Source organism: Porites lutea, chromosome 12 (genome assembly GCF_958299795.1).
Source record: "Porites lutea chromosome 12, jaPorLute2.1, whole genome shotgun sequence".
Taxonomy (NCBI): Eukaryota; Metazoa; Cnidaria; class Anthozoa; order Scleractinia; family Poritidae; genus Porites; species Porites lutea.
This window is the reverse complement of record NC_133212.1, coordinates 9556310-9580050: the sequence shown is the minus strand read 5'-3', so window position 1 is coordinate 9580050 and position 23741 is coordinate 9556310. Positions and strand designations below refer to the sequence as shown.

Sequence of the window (23741 nt, the reverse complement as noted above, 5' to 3'; positions counted from 1 at the left end):
ACATAATATAATTATAAAGAAACCAGGCTCCAGTTGTTCAAAAGATGGATCAGCTGTGGTCACACTTGGGATTTGTCGTTGGTAAAAGGCTTTAACCGTGGTAAACAGGATGTAAAAAAACTTTACTATAGTAAAACTCATTAGTTGACTTAACACGTTCTAGATGGTTTCCCAACAGAAATGTGTCACTCAAATGATGAGCCTGAGGACAGGTGATAATTCTTACGACATTCCACGAATATTTTATTTTTTATCCAGTTACGTGACTGTCTGTACAGCAAACATTCACTGAAAATTGTGGCGCTGTTGATACTGCTTTTATCCTCTTATTTTCCCGGCCAATTATAAGCGGTCCATGCTGAATTACTTTGCGGCCGTGATCGTCTGAAAAACCGCCCTGTGGGATGACGAAACTATTGCGGAATGGTGGAACTCTAAAGTGAAAAGAACATGCAGGTTTTTTAAAAAAAGCGTGCCAACCAAAGTCCATATTCAGACAATAGAGAGAAAAAATATGGCTACAGGAATAATAAAAAAAAACAACGTGAATTGAATGATTTACTTCTAAATTTATGCTCGACTCAGAAATGAAACACGAACATTAGATGTAGGCGTATGATCATTCCTTGAAATCCAGAATTTACTGTGGGCTTACCTCGAATGAAAGCGAAAATTGTCTGACCACTGTGACATCTCTACTGTACTGTTTAGCACGAAAAAAGGAAAAGAATACGCTGGCGGCGCTAAAAATACATGTATAAGTAGTATTCAGCAACGTGAAACTCAGGGAACGCATCTCAAATATTGCGACTAGATGTCAACTGAATAAACAAAGTTTAGATAAATCAGCGATGAACCATATCGTTTTAGGAAAGTTTACTATAATAAACTTTGCTTTCATCCTACCGCCGTTGCCACCGCAACAGACTAGATCTGTGTTTACCGTAGTAAAATGAGAAAAGCCGGTCACATTAGAAAACGTGTTTGCAGTAATAAACTCGACTTTACTATAGTAAAAAAAGCCTAAGTGTGACCACAGCCATTGACGCCATCCGCCGGATAGATGTCTATCCAGGGGATAGAAAAATTGGTTTTCCTAATTCTTAACCACTGGATAGTGATTTATCCGCAGGATATCGCTATCCAGTGTTTGAATAAGCGTGGCCAGAAGTGCATCTTTTCATAATGCAAAGTAAGACTCCCCTATTTATTTTATAAACCAAAAGGTAAAATATAATGAAATTAAGCGTTTGCCGACCTTAGTATTTAATTCCTCATAAAACGTCTCAACGGTCGCCTGTAACGCGATATCGACTCTCTTGTGAGAAAGTAGATTTATGTTCCACATTCGTAACGTGAACTTGGGATGCCTGTGGTATCATGAGTTACAGAGTTATAGAGGAGGCCCCAAGCCGTACTCCCACTCCTTCCCCGTTCGCAGAAAGAACAAGAACAAGAAGAAGCAGCAGCAGCAGCCCGATATGAATAGGGTTAAGATTAACCTGGTATCAACTTCCGGGTATTAAATTTAATGCCAGCACATTGAAGTTCGTCGGTGAGCGTTAAACACCAAATTTAGACGTTAACAAAAGAAAGCAGAGTTGAAGTTACTTGATAAAAGTGTTGATTTTTATTTTTCTTTGAATCAAGAGTTTTCCATGCACAACTTAAAAGTACCCTCAACTAATCCCCTACTATTCTTCATTGGCGTCCATGTATATCGTTTTATTCTGAATCAATCTCATCTGGGAATCAAGCCACTTCTACGCCTTTTCCTCGCGTCGTTATAATAGGCAGCATCGCTGAAACAAAACAAAGAGAGGGAAGAGGACTTTATACCGAAAATATCAAATTGACTAAAATTTACTTGTCAAAAGATTAGAAAAAACTAAAGAAAACCAATTTTAAATCAATTTCTGCCTGCGGATGCCCCGACCAGCAAGCCTACACTGCTAAGGAGCAAGAATTCTAATATTATAGTAATGACTTTTGAATAACACCATTTGAACCGATGTGATTATGTCTTTCCTTTTTTGCCAGTCCTATATCAACTATCAATATGTCGACGTAGCTGTTTGAAAAATTTTTCATTCGGCAAACACTTTTTAAATACGTGCCGTTAGTTAGAGGCAGCATCACTGAAATTTTACGGTCCGTTTATAATACAATAATTTATAAACTTAATAGATTGAGCCGAGGCTTAAGGCGAAGCTCCCGTCAATGAAAAACATGACTATAAAAAAAAAAAAAAATCAAAGAAAAATTCAAAATAGAGTTGAGCCTGCGATCAGTTGAAAAGTAGAACATTGTCAGCGGTAAACTTCAAAAAACACGTCACCTCGATGGGTTGACACCTGAGCCGGCGATACGGTCATGTGATACAGGTCAGTGGATATTTTGTATTGACCACAACATGGAGGTGCAATATCAGGTTGCAGGCTCCCACACTAGCTAGGAAGTGTATCATTTCACATTCGTTTTCCCGTAGTGAGGACGAACGGGCGGGCGGGTAGACGTACGGTCACGCGACTGCCAAAATTCCTTGGTTGGATAGGTAACCAGATTTTCTTAGCTATGGTGCTCCTTTCGAGCTCCGCTAAAAATCGTATCAATACAGTTCGGAGATTGCTCTGCAGACAAAAGAAAGCGCGAAATTTGAAAACAAAAAATAGCGTTTATAGCAGCCGGCTTGCTTTGTCCGAAGAAAGTGTTGTTGACCAACTAAAACAAAATGACAACTAAGTAAAAAAATAAACAAAAAAAAACACCGAGAGAATTAATGGAAAGAAATTGGCCAATGCAAGAAAAGTTAGTCCTAAAATGGAAGACAATGACAACGAAAGTCTCAAAAATTATTTCAAAGTTTTTCATGCCCCAAATTCGTACCAAAAATGGATTTTGGCATTTGAAAGAACATGACCACTAGTACTAAACTGTACAAGGCCGATAATTTTGCCAGTAAAGATTGGTGAGAAGCACCCTGGTAGCCGAGCCGACGTTTTGTTTCTCATGTAAACTGTTTGCCGAGTTTTCTATATGACTGTAGGAAGATACCAACATTATATTATTCTTACGTACTACCAATACCCTGAATAAAGCTGCGTCCTTCTTGTCATTGTACCAGTAGGCATAACCGAGACAATTAAAATAATTATCCAAAAGTTTATATTTCGGTTTTATCACCAATGCAATAAAAAACAATTAATTTATTTGCTGAAACCCTTTTTAAGTCGTTGTCGTTGATCCGCTTAAAACTAGGTGATTTTTTTTGTTTATATTAAATTATTGTTGCATGCTCGGTATTAAACTTATCGACTTAATGTTTTTCATGTAAACTATTCGCCAAGATTTCTATGAAAATGTAGAAAATACCGACATTTTTCTATACGTACTAGTAAAATAAGCATGAATCAAGCTTCTTTGCGTCCTTCTTGTCATCGTATTAATGCGCTTAGGGACGGACCATTAGAAAACTTATGGGGGGGGTGGGGGCGGGCGAAGTACAAAAAAATATTCGCGCAAGGGAAATTTAAATGAAAAAAAAAATTCATGCACGCCAATTAATCCTAAAAAATATTCATGCTATGGCCTAAAAAATATTCATACAAGGAATTTGATACCAAGAAAATGTTCCTGCGGCTCGAAAATTCCCCCCCCCCCCCTCCCCCCTATAACTTTTCTAATGGTCCGTCCTTTAAGTCACGTTTTAATACGCTCTAAGTACCTTTGAGTGACAACTTTATCGCCAGGGGTCCCAAAGAGCTACTTTGATTGGTCTAAGCGCAGCGACCCGTTTTTGGGTCGCTATCAAGTATGAAAAGTCCTTCGTCCCGCGCCAATAAATCCGACAAAGGACGTTTTAGAAAGTCTATGCCCAACCCAAAAAAACTATGAAGTCATCGTTGTGGTTGATACTGTTTCAAACGATGTTATTTTGTGTTTCCTCATATTAAAGTTATCATAGTATCAGGCAGCATCACTGAAAAATAGCTCAGTAGTACGCAATAATGATTCCAGCCCGGAAACTCTTGCTCAGAGTTTGACCCTACAATCAAAAAAGGGTCACCCAGCAAGGCGGGACACGTCACTCTTCTAGCCGAGCTAATTTTCTGTTTCTTTATGTAAACTTTTGGCCTAGTTTTCTATGGAAATCAAAGTTGGCTCGCCCAGAAGAGCTCAGACAGGCGGGTGACCCTTCCACAGAGGACATTAGATTAACAGAGCCTAAGAATTAAACAGATTTAAAAAAACACTGTAACTTATTCTAACATTACTGACTGTACAGCCAAGGGGTTAAACATTGTAAAATTGTTTTGAATGAAGTCAAGTTGTCGTATATATTGATAGTGAGATTTTAAAACTGTGTTTCCTCTGTTTTTGTTGTCATTTATTTCGTCCCGTAACTCTTTAAAAAGTGTTGGTTTAAAGTTAAAGTTAAAAATTTCCATACTGCAAATATTTTTTTTCATATGTACGTACTAGTAATAGCCTCAATCAAGCTTCTTTGCGGCCTTCTTGTCATCGTAATAATAACCAGAATCGCTGAAACATAACCAAGACAATTGTATCATAAACAGAAAGTTACATTTCGTTTTTATTACCAATAAAAACCACTCCATTGATTTTGTTGGAACCATCATTGTACACAGGAGAATATAATGCGCCTCACCCAGAAAACTATAAAGTCATCGTTGTCGTTGAAAGTGTTTCAAACGATGTTATTTTGTGCTTCCTCATATTAAAGTTATCAAAATATCATGCGGCATCAAAAAAGGGTAACCCGGCAAGGCGGGTCATGTCACTCTTCTAGCCGAGCCAGCTTTCTGTTTCTGAATCTAAACTGATGGCCAAGTTTTGTATAAAAATGAAAGTTGGCTCGCTCAGAAAAGCTCAGGCAGGCGGATTACCCTGTCATAGAGGTCAATTTTTTTTTGTTATTTTTTAAATTTTATTTTACGAGACGTACTAGTAATAGCCTGAGTCAAGCTTCTTTGCGTCGTTCTTATCCTTCTTGTCATCGTAATAATAACCAGAATCACTGAAACATAACCAAGACAATTGTATCATAAACGGAAAATTTATATTTCACTTTTATTTCCAAGAAAAAACACTCCATCTTTTTTTTTTGTTCGAATCATCATTGTAGAAAGGAGAATATGATGCACTCAACCCAGAAAACTATAAAGTAATCTCTGGGTAAGTAATCGTTGTCTTTGATAGTGTTTCAAACGATGTTATTTTGTGTTTCCTCTTATAAAAGTTATAATATTAGACAGCGTCAATAAAACATAACTTATTAATAGACAATGATGATTCCAACCCAGAAACCCCTGCTCGGAGTTTGACCCTACAATCAAAAAAGGGTAACCCAGCAAGGCGAGTCATAATGTCTCTCTTCAAGCAAAGCCAACTTTCCGTTTCTTAATGTAAACTTGTGGCCAAGTTTTTAATGGAAATCAAAGTTGGCTTGCCCAGGAGAACTCAGGAAGGCTGTTGACTCTTCCACACAGGTCAACTTTTCTTTTTTTTTCTAGATTAATAGGGCCTGAGATATACCACTTGATGAGATGTACTTAAAAAAAAAAAAAAAACGTTTAACTTGATAAATTATTGTAACATTGTCTGTACAGCCACGGGGGTAAACATTGTAATTAAAAATAGTTTTGAATAAAGTCAAGGTTGTGGTATATATTTCTCTGCTTTTGATGTTGGTCATTTATTTCCTCTGGTACCTTCTTTAAATAGAGTTGGTTTAAAGTTAAATTTAAAGATTTCAATCCTGCAAATATTTTTTCATATATACGTACTAGTAATAGCCTGAATCAAGCTTCTTTGCGTCCTTTTTGTCATCGTAATAATAACCAGAATCGCTGAAACGTAACCGAGACAATTTTATCATAAACGGAAAGTTTATATGATTAAATATTTCGTCTTTATTACCAATAAAAACCACTCCATTTATTTTGTTGAAACCGTTTCTAAGTACAGGAGATGTGTTCAACCCAGAAAACTATTAAGTCGTTGTTGTCGTAGATCATGTTTCAAACTAAGTGATTTTTGGTTTCTTTTAAATTTTAGTTGCATTTTCCATATTAAACTTATCATGATAAAAGGGAGCATCGCTGAAAAACATCCAAGGCACTGATGTGTCTAATCCAGAAAACTACTGGTAGGTGCGTGTCCCTACTATCGAGAAACAGTGACCCGGCTGAAGGCGTGTCACAAGTCTAGGAAAGCCAATTTCATGTTTTGCATTTAAACTGTTCGCCAAGTTTTCTTTGGAAATGTGGGAAAATACCGACATTTTTTTCTACTTACTAGTAGTAGCCTGAATCAAGCTTCTTTGCGTCCTTCTTGTCATCGTAATAATAACCGGAATCACTGAAACATAACCGTGACAATTGTATCATAAACGGAAAGTTTATATTTTGCCATTATTACTAAAGGCATTATTAAAGTTATGAAAACAGTGTCATAATTGTATTAAAAAGTTATAATAATATGAGCCAGCACTACTGAAACATAACTTAGTGATAGACAACTCTTTAATAGAGTTGGTTTAGTGTTAAATTAAAAAACTTTTTCATGCTGCAAACATTATTTCATATATATATATATATATATATATATATATATATATATATATATATATATATATATATATATATATATATATATATATAATATATATATATATAGTAATAGCCTGAATCAAGCTCCTTTTTGTCCTTCTTCTCATCATAATAATAACCAGTATCGCTGAAACATAACCGAAACAATGTATCATAAACCGAAAGTTATATTTCGTTTTTTATTACCAATAAAAACCACTCCATATATTTTGTTGGAACCATCATTATAGACGGCAGATGCGCCCAGCCCAAAAACAAATAAAGTTCTCGTTGTCGTTGAAAGTGTTTCAAAGAATGTTATTTTGTGATTCGTCTTATTAAAGTTACAATAATATCAGGCAGCATCACTGAAACATAACTTAGTAATAGACAATAATGATTCCAACCCAGAAAAACCCCTGCTCGGAGTTTGAAGCTACAATCAGAAAAGGATAACCTGGCAAGGCGAGTCACGTCACTCTTCTAGCCAAGCCAACGTTCTGTTTCTGAATCTAAACTGTTGGCCAAGTTTTAGCTAGTTTTGTATAAAAGTGAAAGTTGGCTCGCTCAGAAGAGCTCAGGCACGCGGATTACCCTTTCACAGAGGTCAATTTTTTTTATTATTTTTTTTTAATTTTATTTTATTTTACCATACGTACTAGTAATAGCCTGAATCAAGCTTCTTTGCCTCCTTCTTGTCCTTCTTGTCATCGTAATAATAACCAGAATCGCTGAAACATAACCAAGACAATTGTATCATAAACGGAAAATTTATATTTCACTTTTATTTCCAAGAAAAAACACTCCATTTATTTTGTTGGAATCATCATTGTAGACAGGAGAATATGATGCACCCAACCCAGAAAACTATAAAGTCATAGTTGTCTTTGATAGTGTTTCAAACGAAGTTATTTTGTGTTTCCTCTTATTAAAGTTATAATATTATCAGACAGCATCAATGAAGACATAACTTATTAATAGACAATGATGATTCCAACCCAGAAACCCCTGCTCGGAGTTTGACCCTACAATCAAAAAAGGATAACCCGCCAAGGCGAGTCATGTCTCTCTTCGAGCCAAGCCAACTTTCCGTTTCTTAATGCAAACTTTTGGCCAAGTTTTGTATGGAAATCAAAGTTGGCTTGCCCAGGAGAGCTCAGGCAGGCGGGTGACCCTTCCACACAGGACAACTTTTTTTTTTCTAGAGTAACAGGGCCTGAGAAATATCGCTTGAAGAGATTTACTTTTTTTAAAAAACGTTTAACTTGATAAATTATTCTAACATTACTGTCTGTACAGCCACGGGGGTAAATATTGTAATTAAAAATAGTTTTGAATAAAGTCAAGTTGTGGTATATATTTCTCTGCTTTTTGTCTTGGTCATTTGTTTCCTCTGGTAACTTCTTCAAATGGAGTTGGTTTAAAGTTAAATTTAAAGATTTCAATCCTGCAAATATTTTTTCATATATACGTACTAGTAATAGCCTGAATCAAGCTTCTTTGCGTCCTTTTTGTCATCGTAATAATAACCAGAATCGCTGAAACGTAACCGAGACAATTTTATCATAAACGGAAAGTTTATAAATATTTCGTCTTTATTACCAATAAAAACCACTCCATTTATTTTGTTGGAACCGTTTCTAAATACAGGAGATGTGTTCAACCCAGAAAACTATTAAGTCGTTGTTGTCGTAGATCATGTTTCAAACTAAGTGATTTTTGGTTTCTTTTAAATTTTAGTTGCATTTTCCATATTAAACTTATCATGATAAAAGGGAGCATCGCTGAAAAACATCCAAGGCACTGATGTGTCTAATCCAGAAAACTACTGGTAGGTGCGTGTCCCTACTATCGAGAAACAGTGACCCGGCTGAAGGCGTGTCACAAGTCTAGGAAAGCCAATTTCATGTTTTGCATTTAAACTGTTCGCCAAGTTTTCTTTGGAAATGTGGGAAAATACCGACATTTTTTTCTACTTACTAGTAGTAGCCTGAATCAAGCTTCTTTGCGTCCTTCTTGTCATCGTAATAATAACCGGAATCACTGAAACATAACCGTGACAATTGTATCATAAACGGAAAGTTTATATTTTGCCATTATTACTAAAGGCATTATTAAAGTTATGAAAACAGTGTCATAATTGTATTAAAAAGTTATAATAATATGAGCCAGCACTACTGAAACATAACTTAGTGATAGACAACTCTTTAATAGAGTTGGTTTAGTGTTAAATTAAAAAACTTTTTCATGCTGCAAACATTATTTCATATATATATATATATATAGTAATAGCCTGAATCAAGCTCCTTTTTGTCCTTCTTCTCATCATAATAATAACCAGTATCGCTGAAACATAACCGAAACAATGTATCATAAACCGAACGTTATATTTCGTTTTTTATTACCAATAAAAACCACTCCATATATTTTGTTGGAACCATCATTATAGACGGCAGATGCGCCCAGCCCAAAAACAAATAAAGTTCTCGTTGTCGTTGAAAGTGTTTCAAAGAATGTTATTTTGTGATTCGTCTTATTAAAGTTACAATAATATCAGGCAGCATCACTGAAACATAACTTAGTAATAGACAATAATGATTCCAACCCAGAAAAACCCCTGCTCGGAGTTTGAAGCTACAATCAGAAAGGGATAACCTGGCAAGGCGAGTCACGTCACTCTTCTAGCCGAGCGAACGTTCTGTTTCTGAATCTAAACTGTTGGCCAAGTTTTAGCTAGTTTTGTATAAAAGTGAAAGTTGGCTCGCTCAGAAGAGCTCAGGCACGCGGATTACCCTTTCACAGAGGTCAATTTTTTTAATTTTTTTTATTTTATTTTATTTTATTTTACCATACGTACTAGTAATAGCCTGAATCAAGCTTCTTTGCCTCCTTCTTGTCCTTCTTGTCATCGTAATAATAACCAGAATCGCTGAAACATAACCGAGACAATTGTTTTATAAACCGTGAGGGAAAGTTTAAATTTCGTTTTTTTACCAAAAAAATCACTCCATTTCTTTTGTTCGAAACGATTCTAAGGACAGGAGATGTGTTTAACGCAGAAAACTTTAAAGTCGTCGTTATCGTTGATAATATTTCAAACGAGATCATTTTTTGTTTATTTAGAATTTTAGTTGCATGATCCGTATTAAACTTATCATGATAAAGGGGAGCATCGCTGAAACATAACAGGTGGTTAGCCTATTTTGGGTGAAAGTACATGTTTTTTCTACTTCTTTCATTAATGGAAAGTTAATCCTGTGGCTAAAATCATGCCAAGTACTTATTTAAGTGTTATTTTTCATATAAAGCATAAAAAATAACCATTTCTCGCGGTTTTAACTTGATTTCTAATTCTCGGTAAAATCCAAGATGGCGGCCAAGGTGGCGACCATTGTTGGTGACATCACAGCCTCTAACAGCGCCACCACCCATAAAATATACCTCATCTTGTTCAGAAGATCAAAGGCTTTCCACTAAAGGTAAAATCGTCCTAAAATACTGCAACATATCAAAAACTCCTGGGAGGGGTGTTAAAGTTAACATAATATAAGGCAGCATCACTGAAAAATAGCTCAGTAATATGCAATGATGATTCCATTCCAGAAACCCCTGCTCTTAGTTTGACCCTAGATCAAAAAAGGATAACCCAGCAAGGCCGGTTACGTCTCTCTTCTACCCGAGCCAACTTTTTTTTTTCTCATTGTAAACGTTTGGCCAAAATTTGTACGAAAATGAAAGTTGGCTCGCTCAGGAGAGAGAGGCTCAGGCAGGCGGGTGACCCTTTCAAACAGGTCAACTTTTTTTCTAGATTAACAGGGCTGGAGAAATATCACTTGAATAGATTTACTTTTTGAAAGTACGTTGATAACTTATTCTAATATTACTGTCTGTATAGCCACGAGGTGAAAATTGTAAAATGGTTTTCAATAAAGTCATGTTGTCGCATATGGTGATAATGCTTTCAGAGCTGTGTTTCCTCTGTCTTTGTTTGTTATTCATTTTCTCGACGTGGTAACTTCTTTAAAAAAAATAGTGTTGGTTAAGGGGTAAATTTAAAGATTTCTATACTACAAATATTTTTCCATACGTACCTGTTAGAGCCTGAATCAAGTTTCTTTGCGTCTTTCTTGTCATCGTAATAATAACCAATATCGCTGTAACGTAACCGAGACAATTTTATCAAAAACGGTAAGTTTATATTTCGTTTTTATTACCAATAAAAACCACTCCATTTATTTTGTTGGAACCGATTCTAAGTACAGGATATGTGTTCACCCCAGAAAACTATTAAGTCGTTGTTATTGTGATCATGTTTCAAACTAAGTGATTTTTAGTTTCTTTTAAATTTTAGTTGCATTTTCCATATTAAACTTATCATGATAAAAGGGAGCATCGCTGAAACACATCCAAGGCACTGAAGTGTGTAATACAAAAAAACACTGCTCCGAGCGTGTCCCTACTGTCAAAAAACAGTGACCCGGCTGAAGGCGTGTCACCAGTCTAGCCAAGCCAATTTCATGTTTTTCGTGTAAACTGTTCGCCAAGTTTTCTTTGGAAATGTAGAAAAAAATACCGACATTTTTTTTCTACTTACTAGTAATAGCCTGAATCAAGCTTCTTTGCGTCCTTCTTGTCATCGTAATAATAACCGGAATCACTAAGACATAACCGTGACAATTGTGTCATAAACAGAAAGTTTATAGAAGTCAAGTTGTCGTATATATTGATAGTGCTTAAAAAGCTGTGTTTTCTCTTCTTTTGGTGTTGCTCATTTGTTTCCTCTGGTAACTTCTTAAAGTTAAATTTAAAGATTTCAGATCAATCATGCAAATATTTTTTCATATATACGTACTAGTAATAGCCTGAATCAAGCTTCTTTGCGTCCTTCTTGTCATCGTAATAATAACCAGAATCGCTGAAACATAACCGAGACAATTGTTTAATAAACCGTTACGGAAAGTTTAAATTTCGTTTTTTTACCAAAAAAATCACTCCATTTCTTTTGTTGGAAACGATTCTAAGGACAGGAGATGTGTTTAACCCAGAAAACTTTAAAGTCGTCGTTATCGTTGATAATATTTCAAACGAGATCATTTTTTGTTTATTTCAAATTTTAGTTTCATCATCCGTATTAAACTTATCATGATAAAGGGGAGCATCGCTGAAACATAACAGGTGGTTAAGCCTATTTTGGGTGAAAATACATGTTTTTTCTACTTCTTTCATTAATGGAAAGTAAATCCTGTGGCTAAAATCATGCCAAGTACTTATTTAAGTGTTATTTATTATGTAAAGCATAAAAAATAACCATTTCTCGCGGTTTTAACTTGATTTCTAATTCTCGGTAAACTCCAAGATGGCGGCCAAGGTGGCGACCATTGTTGGTGACATCACAGCCTCTAACAGCGCCACCACCCATAAAATATACCTAATCTTGTTCAGAAGATCAAAGGCTTTCCACTAAAGGTAAAATCGTCCTAAAATACTGCAACATATCAAAAACTCCTGGGAGGGGTGTTAAAGTTAGCATAATATAAGGCAGCATCACTGAAAAATAGCTCAGTTATATGCAATGATGATTCCATTCCAGAAACCCCTGCTCTTAGTTTGACCCTAGATCAAAAAAGGATAATCCAGCAAGGCGGGTTACGTCTCTCTTCTACCCGAGCCAACTTTCTTTTTATCAATGTAAACGTTTGGCCAAAATTTGTATGAAAATGAAAGTTGGCTCGCCCAGGAGAGAGAGGCTCAGGCAGGCGGGTGACCCTTTCAAACAGGTCAACTTTTTTTCTAGATTAACAGGGCTGGAGAAATATCACTTGAATAGATTTACTTTTTGAAAGTACGTTGATAACTTATTCTAATATTACTGTCTGTATAGCCACGAGGTGAAAATTGTAAAATGGTTTTCAATAAAGTCATGTTGTCGCATATGGTGATAATGCTTTCAGAGCTGTGTTTCCTCTGTCTTTGTTTGTTATTCATTTTCTCGACGTGGTAACTTCTTCCAAAAAAAAGTGTTGGTTAAGGGGTAAATTTAAAGATTTCTATACTACAAATATTTTTCCATACGTACCTGTTAGAGCCTGAATCAAGTTTCTTTGCGTCTTTCTTGTCATCGTAATAATAACCAGAATCGCTGTAACGTAACCGAGACAATTTTATCAAAAACGGTAAGTTTATATTTCGTTTTTATTACCAATAAAAACCACTCCATTTATTTTGTTGGAACCGATTCTAAGTACAGGATATGTGTTCACCCCAGAAAACTATTAAGTCGTTGTTATTGTGATCATGTTTCAAACTAAGTGATTTTTAGTTTCTTTTAAATTTTAGTTGCATTTTTCATATTAAACTTATCATGATAAAAGGGAGCATCGCTGAAACACATCCAAGGCACTGAAGTGTGTAATACAAAAAAACACTGCTCCGAGCGTGTCCCTACTGTCAAAAAACAGTGACCCGGCTGAAGGCGTGTCACCAGTCTAGCCAAGCCAATTTCATGTTTTTCGTGTAAACTGTTCGCCAAGTTTTCTTTGGAAATGTAGAAAAAAATACCGACATTTTTTTTTCTACTTACTAGTAATAGCCTGAATCAAGCTTCTTTGCGTCCTTCTTGTCATCGTAATAATAACCGGAATCACTAAAACATAACCGTGACAATTGTGTCATAAACGGAAAGTTTATAGAAGTCAAGTTGTCGTATATATTGATAGTGCTTAAAAAGCTGTGTTTTCTCTTCTTTTGGTGTTGCTCATTTGTTTCCTCTGGTAACTTCTTAAAGTTAAATTTAAAGATTTCAGATCAATCATGCAAATATTTTTTCATATATACGTACTAGTAATAGCCTGAATCAAGCTTCTTTGCGTCCTTCTTGTCATCGTAATAATAACCAGAATCGCTGAAACATAACCGAGACAATTGTTTAATAAACCGTTACGGAAAGTTTAAATTTCGTTTTTTTACCAAAAAAATCACTCCATTTCTTTTGTTGGAAACGATTCTAAGGACAGGAGATGTGTTTAACCCAGAAAACTTTAAAGTCGTCGTTATCGTTGATAATATTTCAAACGAGATCATTTTTTGTTTATTTCAAATTTTAGTTTCATCATCCGTATTAAACTTATCATGATAAAGGGGAGCATCGCTGAAACATAACAGGTGGTTAAGCCTATTTTGGGTGAAAATACATGTTTTTTCTACTTCTTTCATTAATGGAAAGTAAATCCTGTGGCTAAAATCATGCCAAGTACTTATTTAAGTGTTATTTATTATGTAAAGCATAAAAAATAACCATTTCTCGCGGTTTTAACTTGATTTCTAATTCTCGGTAAACTCCAAGATGGCGGCCAAGGTGGCGACCATTGTTGGTGACATCACAGCCTCTAACAGCGCCACCACCCATAAAATATACCTAATCTTGTTCAGAAGATCAAAGGCTTTCCACTAAAGGTAAAATCGTCCTAAAATACTGCAACATATCAAAAACTCCTGGGAGGGGTGTTAAAGTTAGCATAATATAAGGCAGCATCACTGAAAAATAGCTCAGTTATATGCAATGATGATTCCATTCCAGAAACCCCTGCTCTTAGTTTGACCCTAGATCAAAAAAGGATAATCCAGCAAGGCGGGTTACGTCTCTCTTCTACCCGAGCCAACTTTCTTTTTATCAATGTAAACGTTTGGCCAAAATTTGTATGAAAATGAAAGTTGGCTCGCCCAGGAGAGAGAGGCTCAGGCAGGCGGGTGACCCTTTCAAACAGGTCAACTTTTTTTCTAGATTAACAGGGCTGGAGAAATATCACTTGAATAGATTTACTTTTTGAAAGTACGTTGATAAGTTATTCTAATATTACTGTCTGTATAGCCACGAGGTGAAAATTGTAAAATGGTTTTCAATAAAGTCACGTTGTCGCATATGGTGATAATGCTTTCAGAGCTGTGTTTCCTCTGTCTTTGTTTGTTATTCATTTTCTCGACGTGGTAACTTCTTCCAAAAAAAGTGTTGGTTAAGGGGTAAATTTAAAGATTTCTATACTACAAATATTTTTCCATACGTACCTGTTAGAGCCTGAATCAAGTTTCTTTGCGTCCTTCTTGTCATCGTAATAATAACCAGAATCGCTGTAACGTAACCGAGACAATTTTATCAAAAACGGTAAGTTTATATTTCGTTTTTATTACCAATAAAAACCACTCCATTTATTTTGTTGGAACCGATTCTAAGTACAGGATATGTGTTCACCCCAGAAAACTATTAAGTCGTTGTTATTGTGATCATGTTTCAAACTAAGTGATTTTTAGTTTCTTTTAAATTTTAGTTGCATTTTTCATATTAAACTTATCATGATAAAAGGGAGCATCGCTGAAACACATCCAAGGCACTGAAGTGTGTAATACAAAAAAACACTGCTCCGAGCGTGTCCCTACTGTCAAAAAACAGTGACCCGGCTGAAGGCGTGTCACCAGTCTAGCCAAGCCAATTTCATGTTTTTCGTGTAAACTGTTCGCCAAGTTTTCTTTGGAAATGTAGAAAAAAATACCGACATTTTTTTTTCTACTTACTAGTAATAGCCTGAATCAAGCTTCTTTGCGTCCTTCTTGTCATCGTAATAATAACCGGAATCACTGAAACATAACCGTGACAATTGCGTCATAAACGGAAAGTTTATAGAAGTCAAGTTGTCGTATATACTGATAGTGCTTAAAAAGCTGTGTTTTCTCTTCTTTTGGTGTTGCTCATTTGTTTCCTCTGGTAACTTCTTAAAGTTAAATTTAAAGATTTCAGATCAATCATGCAAATATTTTTTCATATATACGTACTAGTAATAGCCTGAATCAAGCTTCTTTGCGTCCTTCTTGTCATCGTAATAATAACCAGAATCACTGAAACATAACCATGACAATTGTATCATAAACGGAAAGTTTGTATTTTGCCTTTATTACCAATACAAACCACTTCATTTAGTTTGTTGGAACCGTCATTGTATACTAGAGAATATGAGCGCTATCAGGTTTGCGCCCAACCCAGAAAACTATAACCTCATCTTTGTCGTTGATAGTGATTCAAACATTGTTATTCTGTGTTTTTCTCGCTTATTAATGCTATAATAATAGCAGACAGCATCACTGAAACATACTTGGTAATACACAATGATGATTCCAACCCAGAAACCCCCGCTTGTAGTTTGACTCTACAATAAAAAAGGGGAACCGGTCTAGGCAGGCAACTCTTCTAGCCGTCCCAACTTTCTTATTTTCAATGTAAACTTTTCGCCAAGTTTTGTTTGGAAGTCATAGTTGGCTCGCCCAGGAGAGCTCAGACAGGTGAGTGAGCCTATTATAGTGGAGAAGTTTTTGTTGTTGTTGTTGTATATTAACAGTACCTTAGAAATATCAATTAAATATAATTCAATTTTTTTTAAGGGTGATATATTATTCTAACATTACTGTCTGCACAGCCTGCGGGTAAAAATTTTAATATGGTTTTGAGTAACGTCAAATTATTGTATTTATTGATAGCGCTTTAAAAGCTGTTTTCTCTTTTTTTTCGTGGTCATTTAGTTCCTCCCCTAACTTGAGGGATGTTGTTTTTGTTGTCAAAAGATAAAAATTTTAGGCTGCAAACATATTTCCATACTTACTAGTAATAGCCTGAATCAAGCTTCTTTGCGTCCCGCTTTAAAGAGGCAGCATCACTGAAACATAACCAAGAAAATTGGAGCCATTTAGAGGATAATACGTGCTTCAATAATAACAAAAAAAATCAAAACAACACAAAACACAGACTTTTTAACTGTTTGGAACCAATATGTAAGACAGGAGATGAGTTCTACCCATAAAATCATCGACCCATTTCTTGTTTAACAATATTTAATTGAATATTTCATTGTCGTCATTGTTACTGTTTTTTTATTTATTTGGGGTTTTTTCAAAGTAGTCAAGAATTTGGTCGATAAACACTACTTGGGATATATTTGATATGTGATGGCTATCTGGCGGAATGAAAAAATAAGTGCTTTTGAAATAAGAGAAAGCTTTCTGTACATAATTATAATTATTACATTTAGTGCTTCCTCGATAGCTATGGCTAATTAACCTTATTCAGACCTGGGACGGGCTTTTGAGGTCTCCCCTCACGACAAAGTTGAATAACTTCAAAACTGTTCAAGCCATGACCGCAAAACTTAGCAACTTTTCCTACGTCAACGTTGACGTGACCATGGCAACTAAGTTTTTGCATTTTTTTCTTTCAAAATATTTGTATTCTATTGTTACTTTTTGAATTATTATGTCACACTTAGTTTAGTATTATTTTATCAAATTTTTGATAACTGTTTTTTGTAAATACAGTCTTTTTGGTGACTAACTTGAGAAAAAAAAAGACGTTAATTGAAAATGACCAAAATGGCAGATTCCGAGTTAAGTTTTCAGCAGTGTTCATTTCCCTCGGAATTTCATAACTTACCGATATATTTGCAAAATTTCCCATCAAGGTTATCTCGATTTATACGGTTTTTAAGTAAAATGGAAAGAAATATATCATTTTAAGTAATTCAAAATGGCGGATCTAATTTTGTTCATTATGTATGCAATAAATGATGTCATCTTGACATCACTGCTATCTCAAAAAGATAAGAAATGTTTTAACTTCTTAATATTATTAGACACCTTATTTTTTTAAGTTTTCTTTTTCGCTTTGTATGACTACTTTGAGCGGAATTTGGATTTTGTGTCATGAATCAAATTAAGCCTAATTTGGAAATGAGGAATACATTAGTCTGCGTAAGTTTTTGGTGGCCATATCTCGTATCATGATCGGTTTTGGAGGAGATTGGAGGAGAAATGAGGATAAAATTGTTGTTGCTGTAGTTATTATATTTTTTTTTGCGCTGATGTGATTCTGCATTTCCTTTTCTTGCAGCAAGAGAAGGCAAGCATGTTCTAGCTTGTTTTTAAACCAGAAATCATTTTGATTGAATAATAAAGCAATTAATGAATTCGGTTTTCGTAGGCTGTAAAGAGTTATGCAGATCTCGGAGGGTATAATCCACCTAGGCCTTCGGCCTCGCTGGATAACATCCTCCTCGATCTGCATAATTTTTCATATCCTACTTGGCCTCATTCATTAATAACTATTTTAATTCATTCAAAATATTTTCCAATTCTGATTGGCTAACAGCACATGCATAATTCACCATAACCAGTTACTGATGACCAAATTGGAAGAATTTTGTGTTTAAGTAGGAAATGACGTCAAAAATGCAGTCAGCTACAGGTTAAGGCACCGTCACCGAGAAGACCTGGGGACGAGGTTGAGTTATTTTGGTTGTGAAAAAAAATGGCGGACAATTCACTCGTTTCAAGAGTAAGAACTACAGCTGAAACTAGGCGAAATAATAGATAAAAACGTGGCAAAAACAGCGTCCTCGGTGGATAACACCCTCCGCGATCTGCTTAATTCTTCATATCCTACTCAGCCTCATTCATTAATTGCTAAATAATATATGTCATTCTACCCTTCATTTCGATTACTCTTTTAACTCATTTTATCTTAGATCATTTGTCGGAAATTATGAGAAATTTCCAAAAATCTTACGTTTTTAGTGAGATCAGTATTACCATAAAACGATAAATAACCCAAAGCATTCGGAGGAATGAGAAGTAGAAATTTTGGGCATGAAGACCATGGAGTGAAAGTCGGCCATCATCATCTAATGATAGAGTGCTCAAACCTTTCTTGTAGGAAGGAGACGGCTAACAGCAACAGCACAAAAACAAGAACGAGTCGTGACATGATTGAACCTTCCTGAAAAACATAAATACGTATAAATACGTTGGTGTTTGTGAAAAGCAACTCTTGGATATCTCTGCCTTTGTAAAGAGCATAAAAGTAGCATTTAAAATACAATGAAAGGGTTTGATTCAAAGCACAGCGTGGTTTCTTCGATGAAAATACTAGTTCTAACAAAAAGTGACTATGCTGGAAATGAGTTTGCCGCCCATGTAAGATGTCTTGCCATAACATATTTGAATTAGCGATCCTTAAAGAAGTAGCTCCTATTACGTTTAACTGCACGTAGTGGAGTACGCTAGGACGTTTTAAACCCTGATTTTCGCTATTAAAAAAAGGGAAAATGGAAGAAGCCTTTGAATGGCTCACAGTTTTAAAGCCCCTTTAAAAAAGGTTGATGCAGGGCCTGCTCATAAACCTAAGTAGTGCTGAGCAATTAATTTTTCATTTCTAATGGTCTCTGGCAGAACTCTCAATTCCCTCTCCCTAAATATTAACTTCTAAAAATTTCCTGGTTTTCACCCCGTAAAACTGATCCCTTTTGTAGCCTACGACGAGAACTTTTGGAAAAAAAATGACGGTTGCAAATGTACAGTCCTCCGAAAAGCTGTTTCCGTACCTAAGCGTGTTGCCAGCTTTTTAAATAATAAACATAAAGGTTGTTGTAACGTTACCATCGAGCAATGGCCATGAACACGACAGATAAAATCAAATCTTGCTTCAAACAATTTAAAACTTACGTATCCTTTTTCGGTGGACTTTATCTAAATGAACTTCCACAGAGACTGATTCAGTATGGGACGCAACTTTCTGAGCAATTAATTCTTCATATATATATATTTATTATTATTATTATTATTAGCTTCGCCCAAAAAAAACAACAAACAAACAGAAAGAACATTGGCAGGGACACCGCAACAGCTGTGGCCAATTACAGCGGTCAGCCATGGTCTCTGGCAGAGCTTTCAATTCCCTCTCCCTAAATATTAACAAGTAAAAATTTCCTTCTTTTAACCCCTTAAAAATGATCCCTTCTGTAGCCTACCACGAGAACTGGGGGAAATGAAGTTTACAAATCTGCAGTCATCCAAAATAGCTGTTTTCGTACTCTTGCCAGCTTTTCAAATAACAAACACAAAGGTTGTTGTAACGTTACCATCGGGCAATGCCCATGAACACGACAGATAAAATAAGATTTTGCTTCAAACATTTTAAAACTCACCTATCCGTTCTCGGTGGACTTTCTCAAAATGAGCTTGAGCTGAGACTGATGCAGGAAGCAACTTTCTTCAAGTTACTCTGATTCTGGTTTATGGCCTTTTTCTTGGTCGTATGTATGCACAACTGAGAACTCTCGTTATTACCATTTAAGGTGGGCTCCTCCCCTCCGAGCATGAAATGGAATGATTGATTTAGTTGTTTATGCACGGTTTAAGCGCTTTCAGCTCTCTCAATTCACTTAGTTGTATTGTGTTGCTATGATAAAACAAGTATCTCGCCTAAAATTCATATTTAAAAAAAAGAAAAGAAATAATTAAATATCTTTGATTCTCATCTTTCCTTAGTAAAGTGTAATCTTCTGAACTACCTTTTGTAACTTGTCAACTTTACTTTGGTTGAATTATGATCAGCTTTGCTAATATTTTTGTGTCCGTTCTTGGTATCTTAGTTTCATGCTAGTTCACCTAACTGAGGGTAACTGATTAATGTATCTAATTATAGATGGTTCTATCACTTTCAGCTCTCTAAATTCAGGTAGCTGTATTGTGTTGCTATGATAATACAAAAACGCTCTTAATATTAGCGTTAAGTCAGGTGATTAATTCTAGACAAAACGGGATTTACTCGCTGAAGAGTTTTCACTTCGTACTTTATCGACGGTCGAGTATTCTTCAGGATATTCACTTTTATATCGTGTTCGCCTATTTGTTTCTGGATTGTTTAGTACGCGTGTTACCGACGACTGGAGATCCGAAAGTGGTCGCAGGCAAAAACGCGTGTATAATTACACGAAAATTGAAGGGGCTCGATTCAAGAGAAATTACATCGTGATGTGAACATGGCACATCAATTTAATCATCGTCGAAAATAAACCGCATGCTCATCACAAGACTCATTTGCATACAATAAAAGTTTATAACAAACGATAACTTAGCCTTTTCTAATCAAGATTCTTATTATTATTTTTTCCCACCACTGAAGTGTTCACTTGTTCCAAAGTTATCAAGTAACTCTTTCAAGCGATAGGATTCGTGAACCGACCCGTTCCGTAAAAGCTTTAAATCGCGTTTATTAATCGTTAGTAACCTTTCTTCTCAAAACATGCGTTCTTCCGCTAGGAACGCCTGGGACCCCAACCGCGCCCTTTTGTGTCCAAAATACGAAGAAAAACGGCTTGCAGATTTTAAGTCTCGCTGCCTACACTAGGGAGACTAACAAGTATATTAAGCCCAAAATTCATTTAAGAAAAAAAAAAGAAAGACGACAATTAATAAATAAATGCTCTTCATTGCATAGATTGTATGCTCTGAGCAAACAATTGTCACTTTTCATTTTACTTTGATTGAATTATGATCAGCGCGGCTAGTATTGTCGTTTTCCTTCTAGCTTGGTATCTCAGTTACGCTATCATATCGAGAATAATTGACTCATGTCATCATTTATTCAATTTTTAGTTGTATCCTACTGAAGACAAAATCCTCTGCTCATCATCTGTGGGGCGAACTTTGAAACTCCCAAAATCACCTAGATTAGAAGTATATCCACTACTTGATACAGTAGAAAGCTTTATACAGAAAACGGAATCGACAGTTGAATGGTAGGAATACCAGGGTTTATTAGTGGGTGAAACTCTGTCAAACGCAATAAAATATAGTCACATATTGCTTAGCTAAACATTTTACAGTACACTTTTAGGGTAAGCTACTTCAACCCGCGCGCGGAGTGGCACAATGTATTTTGTCCGTGCTAAACAGCTGAGATTTAATGCCATTGACTGGAAAGTTAGCCTTAGGCTACATGTACAATGTACGTTCTGCGAAAGGAGATTTCATTAACCACAATATGGAATTTCATTTACAAAGCACCCGTCAAAGGTGTTTTTCTACAAGTGCACTATAGCTACCTCTGGAGTAGTTTCGTTGCCAAAAACATTCATCAGGAGCACGAGAAGAAGTCAAAATACATCAACAGTGTGCGAGGTAATATTTGCTTTGTTTGCAAGTCCCCCTTGACATTATATTTATTCACATACGCCTCAGAGCACCTCTTAGGATCTTGAATTTATACACAACGCAAACAAGAAAAGCGCGCGTGTCAGTTTCGATAATTTTAATGCTATTTTGTAAATACCATGCAGTCACCGCAGTGGTGATAGTCTACGCAATCTCCTTTGCCGGTTGCGTCAATCTCTCACAACTTAATTCTCTAAATGTCAGTAAAGGTCTTATCCATGAATCTACATTTCAAGACATTTCTGTGGGTTGACTAGATAACCGCCCACGATGCGTAGTTCGATGTGCTGCATTAAAACCTTAAAGAAAATGCAAAGTGAAAAGTAAAGTTTTCTCCTCTGATCCGTAAAGGGGCCTTACTGACGCTACAACCGTGGCTTTCACAGTGGTAAACTAGAGAATCACTGGATAGTGTGTACACCTTACGGCAGTCCAAACCTTCTGTTGATTTATAATAATAATAAAAAAATAATATGCTCTGTAGAAGGTCTGGAAACGGCCTGACCCATGGCCATGACTAAACCGCGTTTTATATCGCAACATTCCGTATGTCCACACCTTTCATTACCGTTCTTGACAAAGCGGTCCCTGTAAGACTTTTTTTTGCCAGAAATATAAAGTCCCTTCTCTAGCATGCGCTAAGTAGAATCATGTGTTCCGAATCAGTGATCATAGGAAACAAAACATATTCATTTTAAACTTTCCTTAATATTCTGCCAAGTGTTTATAAATTTGTAAAACCTTAAGTTCTTGTTTCTAACTTTTTTTTTTTTTGTAAAAAAGCGAGTAATTCATTCTAGTGACCGATCACCGTAAATTTTGCTTTGCCTAAAAGATAAAAGGAAAGGCTCATGTAAGATAATAAATACCTGATTACTGTCAGAAATGATTGTTAACGACTGCAACTGACAAACGCAGGTTATTTTTATTTCTATATATACAGCATGTGGTTCTTGGTCCGGACGAAAAATGAGTATTTCTTATCCTAGGCCAATTTCAAACGTAGTGCTACTGCCGTGCCGAACTCAGTTGCTCGAATTATATTCGACTTTAGCACGTACGGCAGTAGCGCGCCCTTTGAAACCAAGTCGTGCTACTGCCGTGTGGCGCGGCATGCCTTGCCGTGCTACCGCCGTACGTGCTAAAGTCGAATATAATTCGAGCAATTGAGTTCGCCACGGCAGTAGCACTACGTTTAAAATTGGCCTAGGGTAAGAAATACTCATTTTTGGTTTCAAACGTCGTGCTACCGCCGTGCCGAACTCAATTCATAAATTATAAATACTTTAGAATACATTTAGAAGTTTGCTAAACCGTTTATATATTTTTGTGTTTTGTTTTCGGCAACAGCCGTTCTATTCGACTGAATTAAATTCGACGTCTGAAACCAAGCCGTGCTAGTGTCGTGCTGCAGTCGAGCTGCAGTCGAGCCAGCTTGGCACGGCAGTAGCACGACGTTTGAAACAGGCCTTTTAGAAGAGGGGTAGTGAGCTGAAATCTGTCTTGTTAGTTGCCGTAACATTTTACTAACTCGTGACAAACCGACAGCTTCTGAGCTTTGCCAAAACTCCTGGATCATAGAAAATAACCTCGCGTTTGAAGGTCCCTGGTCCGGCAAAGGTTCCTTGGTCCGGCCACTTTGTAAGTCGGCATGCAGACTGTGCACAAAAAGCCGAACGTTTCAAGCGCGAACTGATCTAAATAATTGTATATTTGCTATAGGCATCATTTTAACTTCCAAACCAAAATGAGATTTCTGTGTCAAGAGCAAAAGTCGGTCTTATGAAGACGGGGGTTATTTTTTTCGTTTCTGCGCAAATGTGTGTCGTGCAGTTATGATGCGACGGCAGCGAAATCACCAATATTTGAAGTGAATTCAATCCAGTTTAGAGGGACAGAAAAATTTAATTTGTTGTCGCTCGTTTACGGCCTCAAAAAAAATTCCCATTAGGGAATTGTATTCCTTAATCGAGCAGCAACGGCAAACGAATCCGACCAAAAAAGCGTGGGCTATCATGCACGTGCAGTCCGTGCAGAGTAATATTACGCTTGTTAAAAACAAGCGCTTTATTTTTTTGACTTTGTTAAAGCTCTCTAATAAAG

The 23741-nt window shown here is 36.1% G+C and overlaps 1 protein-coding gene across 23 annotated transcripts in view; it reads right to left on the bottom strand.

Moving 5' to 3' along the window:
- LOC140921929 (uncharacterized) overlaps window positions 1–19820 on the bottom strand; it is a 64832-nt gene extending 45012 nt beyond the window's left edge. For 4 of the 23 annotated variants that reach the window (XM_073371927.1, XM_073371932.1, XM_073371933.1 and 1 more), the window contains exon 1: window positions 19628–19815. The gene's annotated coding sequence lies outside the window, so the exon portion shown is untranslated. Of the gene's footprint in view, window positions 1–14131; window positions 14145–15220; window positions 15240–16255; window positions 16310–18346; window positions 18421–19627 lie in introns of those variants that run through there. The other 19 variants (XR_012164039.1, XR_012164041.1, XR_012164042.1 and 16 more) reach the window with 10 other exon arrangements.
- Window positions 19821–23741: the final 3921 nt, after the last annotated feature.